This window comes from Lineus longissimus, chromosome 5 (genome assembly GCF_910592395.1).
Source record: "Lineus longissimus chromosome 5, tnLinLong1.2, whole genome shotgun sequence".
NCBI lineage: Eukaryota > Metazoa > Nemertea > Pilidiophora > Heteronemertea > Lineidae > Lineus > Lineus longissimus.
The window spans coordinates 8,038,036-8,044,734 of record NC_088312.1 but is presented as its reverse complement, the minus strand read 5'-3'; positions in this window follow the sequence as shown (position 1 = coordinate 8,044,734).

Here is a 6,699-nt window from a genome sequence, read left to right as displayed (position 1 = left end):
ATTACAAATCAAGTGTCAACTAGTATAGCGTTGTGGTCGTCGGTATTAAAGGGTTTTAGAAAATCAAGACAAGAATACATTTCTTATATAACATCCAACCCCTTCCAGAAACATTGGCAATGATTTTTGAAAACCCCACTTCAGCCACCTTGTTTTGATCAACCCGATTATTTGGGCAGAGATGTGCTGTGCTAACAATATCCCCATATTGCTTGAAGACTTCAGCAACTTCAGGGAGATTTTGCAAGTCGATTGGGAAACCTTGGAGCTGCATATACTGTACTCGTGAAACCGAACGAACTCAGCCCTAAAGTGTATTTACAGGGTGTGCCAATAAATATTCCATATGTTCTGTATGCGGCTGCACTGAAAATAGACAGACTATTAGATTTTCCATCTATGGTTTTGTCACTGCATCGCTCCTCACCCCAATACTAAACACAAACTGTGTCAAAAATAAAAGTAAAAGAGCCGCAGTTGTGCAGTGGCACTCGGGGTCTCTGACAAGCAGTCATGAGCTCCCTCAGGCTTACTGGTTGAAAATGCTCAGTTTGTAGTACTGATTGAGCAGCTAATCTGAGTTCCAGTTCCAATGAAAGCTCTCAGCATAGACTGGGGCAAGAGTAAAACGTAGGGTGACAATCTCAACCAATGTTGATATCAAGACTAGAAACCTGAAACTTGCAAATTATACTTGGGACAGACAAGATGTCAAGACACGTTGAGATAAGGGGCTGAGTGAGGGCTTTTTTTTCTTCTTCTTCAGCGTTCGCTCTGCACTTGGAGGGGTCATTCTCCTAGGAGTAATCCTCCTCCAAGGCGGGATGAGCGTATCCTCCGTGCCACTACGATTAGGCGCCAATTGGGTTTATTGGCCTAGTGGTCCGACTTTGGCGAGAGAGATAGAGTCCACGCAAGCTACTCATGTTTCTCACTTGGTGGGGTCTTGGCTTGCCCTGGCGTAGACACCAGGTGCAAGGAACCTCGGTTTTGAGTCTCATTCGAAGGACTGTGAAGAGCTAGGAATTTTAATTCCTTGAAAGCCAAGCCGGTTCATCCAGACATACGATCCTGGATTCTCCCCGGGATCGAACCTGGGCCCTGTTGCGTGGTGGCCAGCAGTGTAAACCACTAGGCCATGAGGCTTCTTAGTGAGGGCTTTAACTTAAGGGGTACTGGTGGTCCAGGACAATAGAATTGCAGTTACACAATGCTGTAGAACAGTTATTACGCATACGAGTTTGCTGAAACTGGGTACTTCTGGTATTTGTATTTCTATACAATGACAGTGCCAGTGCTGAAATCTATATTTAGTACATATTTGTGCAATTGGAAATTTCCCAAATTCAATTACAAACTTCTCGTTTTTAACGAACGGTGTAGGATGTAAGGGTTGAGATTCTATCATAAACTACTTTGGTGAATTTGACGAAACTGAATGAAAGGCCCTATGGCACAAGTGCATTAATTATGGTTGAACAATGGAGTAACCTTAAATTTTGTTTTCCAGTCGCTCACAGATACGGGCAGACGTCTGAGAGTCAAGTGGATTCAGTGGATCGAATGGTTGTGCTGCAGGATATCCATGTGCAGGAGTGACGAACCACAGTTCAGTAAACGATGCCTTGATAGACCAATTCAAGGAGAACCTTTGCTAAGATCAGGAAGGGAACGTGTTTGCTGTGTGGATGGATTAGGACTCTTAAATGTCCGTCATTCTAATAGACTATAATGACAATCTTCTGATGGACTATAATGACATTCCTGCTCCAAAGGGACTCTCTCGTCTTAGGGAAAGCTATACGGACATAGAGCCCTGACATGATATCCTCCACTGCAGCCACCATGACGACAGCCTATCTCATACTTTCGGAAGGATGCCATCACACGGTAATATAAACAAATCAATTTCAGTTTTTCAAATGTCCTTGATTAGGTGTAGCCATTGACCTATTTTAGAGATCGTGCCACTCTGTTGAGGAACAATTATCCAACATTGTTTTTGCGACTCCAATTACAGTGCGATTTTCATCAAACTCACGGTGATGATAGTTTGGACCAATCTTAATCAGTAAACCAATAAAATGTTGCAAAGTTAGTTATGAACTTACAAAGGCGAGAAAACCTAAAACCTCCAGTTCGGTATCAATTCCGAAATCCCAAAAATGACTTGGAAAATGTTCCTTAACCAAACCGCCCTTTTGTCAAAACTTCTCAAATTCTACAGCCCTTTACCTCCCTCTGCAACTGCTGATTTTCTTAGTATAGAATTAGTCATTGTAATGACATCAGGCATGTCACGGAGGAACACAGATTTGTGTCTATTGCTAAGCAGCGCTCAGAGTAAGAGTCCTGAATGAAGGTTTTTAGAGAAGATGTTTTTGAAAAGTTCTTTGTATGAAACCTATAGCACAATATCTTAACCAGCATGAATTGTCTACTTATACAAGATATTTATACGGTCAGCACAATGGCCCCTTGACATTGAATTATCAACTCATGTTGTGTTTTTCTTTTCAGCACGATGAGCCATCCCAAAGAAGGGAGAAGGATGTTGTTGACCCAGCACATCCCAACCATGCTCCCATCGCCGTCATGTAACAGTACGACGGTTAGATTGTATTTTGTCACCGTAGGCTTTATCATTTTATCAAAATATCTGATTGAAAGGTGATTTAATGAAAATCCAAATTTTTCTGATGGTGTGAAGGCAAATATTTACCTTGCTTTAATATGACAAGCATAGGTTATTTAAATCTATGTTTGGTTATGACCATGACTTGTGCCATGGTTCAAAATCTTACACTTTTTTCAAAGAAGGGATGAAGTTATGGGGGGTTGGGTTGTTTCTGGCTAACACGCCAGAACCCAAACAAAATAATTTTCAAGCTAAATTTTGTGCTTAAGATAAGAAGAAACAACAATTTTGGGGGATGGGTTGTTTTTGGCTACAACAGGAGCCAACAGCCGCCTTGGGCATATGAGGACCCTGAAATTCTTTTCAGGCAAAAGTTATTTTTCTGCTTAAAAATCACCGAATTCATCAGATATTTATTTGATTAGTAAGGTATATCCATCACTTTAGACATGGGGTCCATGTGTTGTTGTTTCGCTGACCCCACGAAACAACCACACATGTGTCTGATGGAACCGTAGGCCTTTCATACTGTTTCTCAATCTCATCAGTACCACTGAATCAACTGACATGGCCTGGGCTCCGATGCCCTGGACCTTACATTACACTTGCTGGCTCAGTTGCTCAATACATGTACCTTCATGCTCGAGACAAATGACCAACAGTGATTTGCTAAATTAGAATTTCCTCCTTCTCGAAATACCAAAACATCTTTCCAATTGAACTACAACAGTTAGATAAACTCTCTTGTGTTTTATTGAAAATTTAAAGACTGATCCTTCCCCAGTGGTAACACAGTGAGCCGTTGTCAAAGTGTGTCATTCGACAATGGTGGCATGCATGCATGTTTTGTTACGGCTTACCAGGGACCCCAAATTGTTGATGATGATGTTGTCCATGGGTACATCTCCTTGGACAAAAGGTGATCACATGATGCCTATGCCATCATGACAATTATTAAAAAGATTAAAAGTTGGCTTGAATGAGAAAAGTGTATTTTAAAAACGTCAACTTTAGACGTTTTAAAATTTTTGGATACTGAATTGATTGAGAAAAGTGCTATTTAAAAACGTCAACTTTTAGACGTTTTAAAATGTTTGTCCACTATGAATGTATTTGTAAATCCCGTATGTAAATAGTTTGTAAAATGTCTAAATGAGATCTAGACTCCATGACTTGACAAAAGTATGGCAAAGCCAACTTTTAATATTTGCCCTCTCAAGTTCACCTCTTTTGTCATGCAAATGACATGTCAGAACTGCTCCTTTTGTCATGCTAAGTGGCAGCCTGCAGCTCTGTCCAGTGGCCATGACAAATGTGGTTCCTTTGTTATTCAAATTGAGTCCTGCAAATCAACAGCAGTGACCAAACCTATTGTAAGCTCACATGGCACACCTGAAGGCATGAACAATAGGTTTCAATACAATAGCTTCATGTATTATAAACATGATGAATGCATGAAGAGGTTTTAAGTGCTAACTCAAACCATTGTGGTGGAGCAGTTGAGTCTAGTGTTTGATCTCAATTTAGCATTGTGTTGCAAGGACACTTATCAGTGTTTCTTTGTGACATCTTGTGAAGAAGTTGACCACGTCTTAAAGGGATAGTGCTACTATCCTATCTCCTGGTCCTCTTCTTGTATTGGGCTTTCGGAGTGGTGCAGTAAAAAATAAAATAATGGACTATGATCATTGTTTAAACTATAATGTACAATGTATTAAGTCATTACAAACATAAGCACCTGTCACCTGTGTGATGGAGATGGCGACTCCCTCCGATTGCGTAGGTTTTCTCCCGGTATGCGGGTTTCCTCCTACACTACATTGCAAATCGTCATGTGTTTTCCTTGTAATGTACAACAATAAAGTTTTTTTGAAAGAGAAACAATTTTTTTCTTATTGACTCGCCTGTTGGGACACCATCACTAATAGAAACTTTTAACCAGAGCCGCCGTTGTGCTAACCAGATTTTGACCTTAGAAATAGGTCAAATAAAAATCCCACTTCTTCCTATGTCTTGCATCCCAATGGAAGTAGGAAATGACACACTTTTAGTGTCATCAGTTTCAGTGGCCCCCAGTGGTCATCTTACTTAGTGGATTATGCATAAAGTTGCTACGACCATAACTGCAGCACTGTCTTGGACTACGACCATACTGACCTTTGCACCCCAAGGAGAAGAGTCCATTGATCATAGTATTTGTTAGCAGGGTAGTCCACTTCCACATGACACTCGAGCTGTTTTCATGCTGGGTAAAACCATTGGCATCAAAATGTGCCCTTGCACCCTAAATAACAAATGATGTTACCAATTGACTGTTCTTGCTGTGTGTAAAGCAGGGTATGCTTGTGACGTGCTTGTCCGCAGTAATAACCAAAGACAAACGTCAGACATAATAGGCTCAAGCAAGTTGAGAAGTGTACTTTAAACAATGGCACTACCACAGATAGCCAGGCAGCTGACCAGATGGAGAAGTCACAAAAATAGCTCTCTCATCATTGGACCTGGCTCAGTCACAGCCTCCCTCAGTCTGCCTACACCAGTTTCCCTGCATTTATTTGGTACAAGTCAGTGACAGCCCAGATAGAAAGATAAACAGGATGACAAAATCGGACTACTGGAAGAGTCTACTCTTTAATGGTACTCTGCTGCTATCTGACCAAGGTGCTCAATCCATGACCGTGCCAAAGTGGGAATAGATTTCCAGTAACAACATCATGAATGTGATTCTGTTCTGTTGAGGTTATTAAGCACTGACACTCACCCAAAACTGCCTAGTTCTATCTCTTTGAAACGAAATGGAAAACTGTGGTCCCTTGTTGGCCTTCCTGGTGTCCTGGCTCCAGGGCAAGGGCTAGCAAACTACGCAACCAAGTGATGGGACTCTGGCCGGCCGAAAAGAGGGTCTCTGGGCCAATGAACATGATACATTGATTTGGCATGTTTGGCCACAACAATCAACAAAAGCCATGAGCTTGCCCTCTCGAGTGGTTAAAGGCTCTATAAAAGCAAATCCTTGGGGGGACATGCCACTGTTTCGTTAATTGTGAACGGATGACGACGACAACGGACGGTGCAGTATTTCACAGTCTCAGCACTCGCTGTACCGACAAGGGAAAATAAATCTCAAAGATATCTCACTAACTCTTACTCTGTCAAGCAATGTTAACCCAATTGACAGAGTAAATTGGGAGTTCATCAAACAAAGCATGCGCAGATGTGTGCTTTTTGAGCAATTCTTTATTCCAGAAAAGACCAATTAACTCGAAAAATACAAACAGATAGTAAGAAATACAGTAATAATTGAAAACGCCACGGAAGCAATTTTAAATGTTGCCAACACTTTCTTGTTGAACAACCCAGTGAAAGAAACCAGAGAAAATACACAAGCCAGAGAAAACCCTGTGTAAATTTAGCAAACCAAAGACCAGAGACAAGAAAACTAGAATAGAAAGACGTAACATGTCCTGGGGGGTTTTACAGTAGCACAAAGAAACATTTTACTGAAGGACATAAATTCCCTACAACATGTAAATAAATATCACCTGACTGGTATTAACAAAGGGAAATATGAATATGAATCCACATCCGATTTCTCAGATGATCACATTCACCTGAGTTCCTATTAAATGGTTAATCACCACTATGAATCCCCCCCCCCCCCCAGGACACCATTCACATTATCACAAGTCCTTACAGGGGGCCATCCCTTTTCAAAAAATCTGAAACCTCCTATGCAACACTGTAACCCTACTAAAAAAATTTAGCCTTGGCTGAGGTACTGTGAGGTTTTTGTTGGGTAATGAGGGAGTATTTTGGCCCGGGCCGAATTACCCCCTGCTATTTACCATACAATACCCTACAAATACCTCACAATACCTTGACGCTTTCCAAAAAGTGTGGTTTTAGTGGGGTATTGTAGGTTAAATGATAGAGTATTTTGGCCCGGGCCAAATTACCCCCTGTTATTTACCCTACAATACCCTACAAATACCTCGCAGTACCTTAGTCAAGGTTAAATTTTTTTAAGACCACACGTGCGCATTCGTATTTCCCGCGCATAG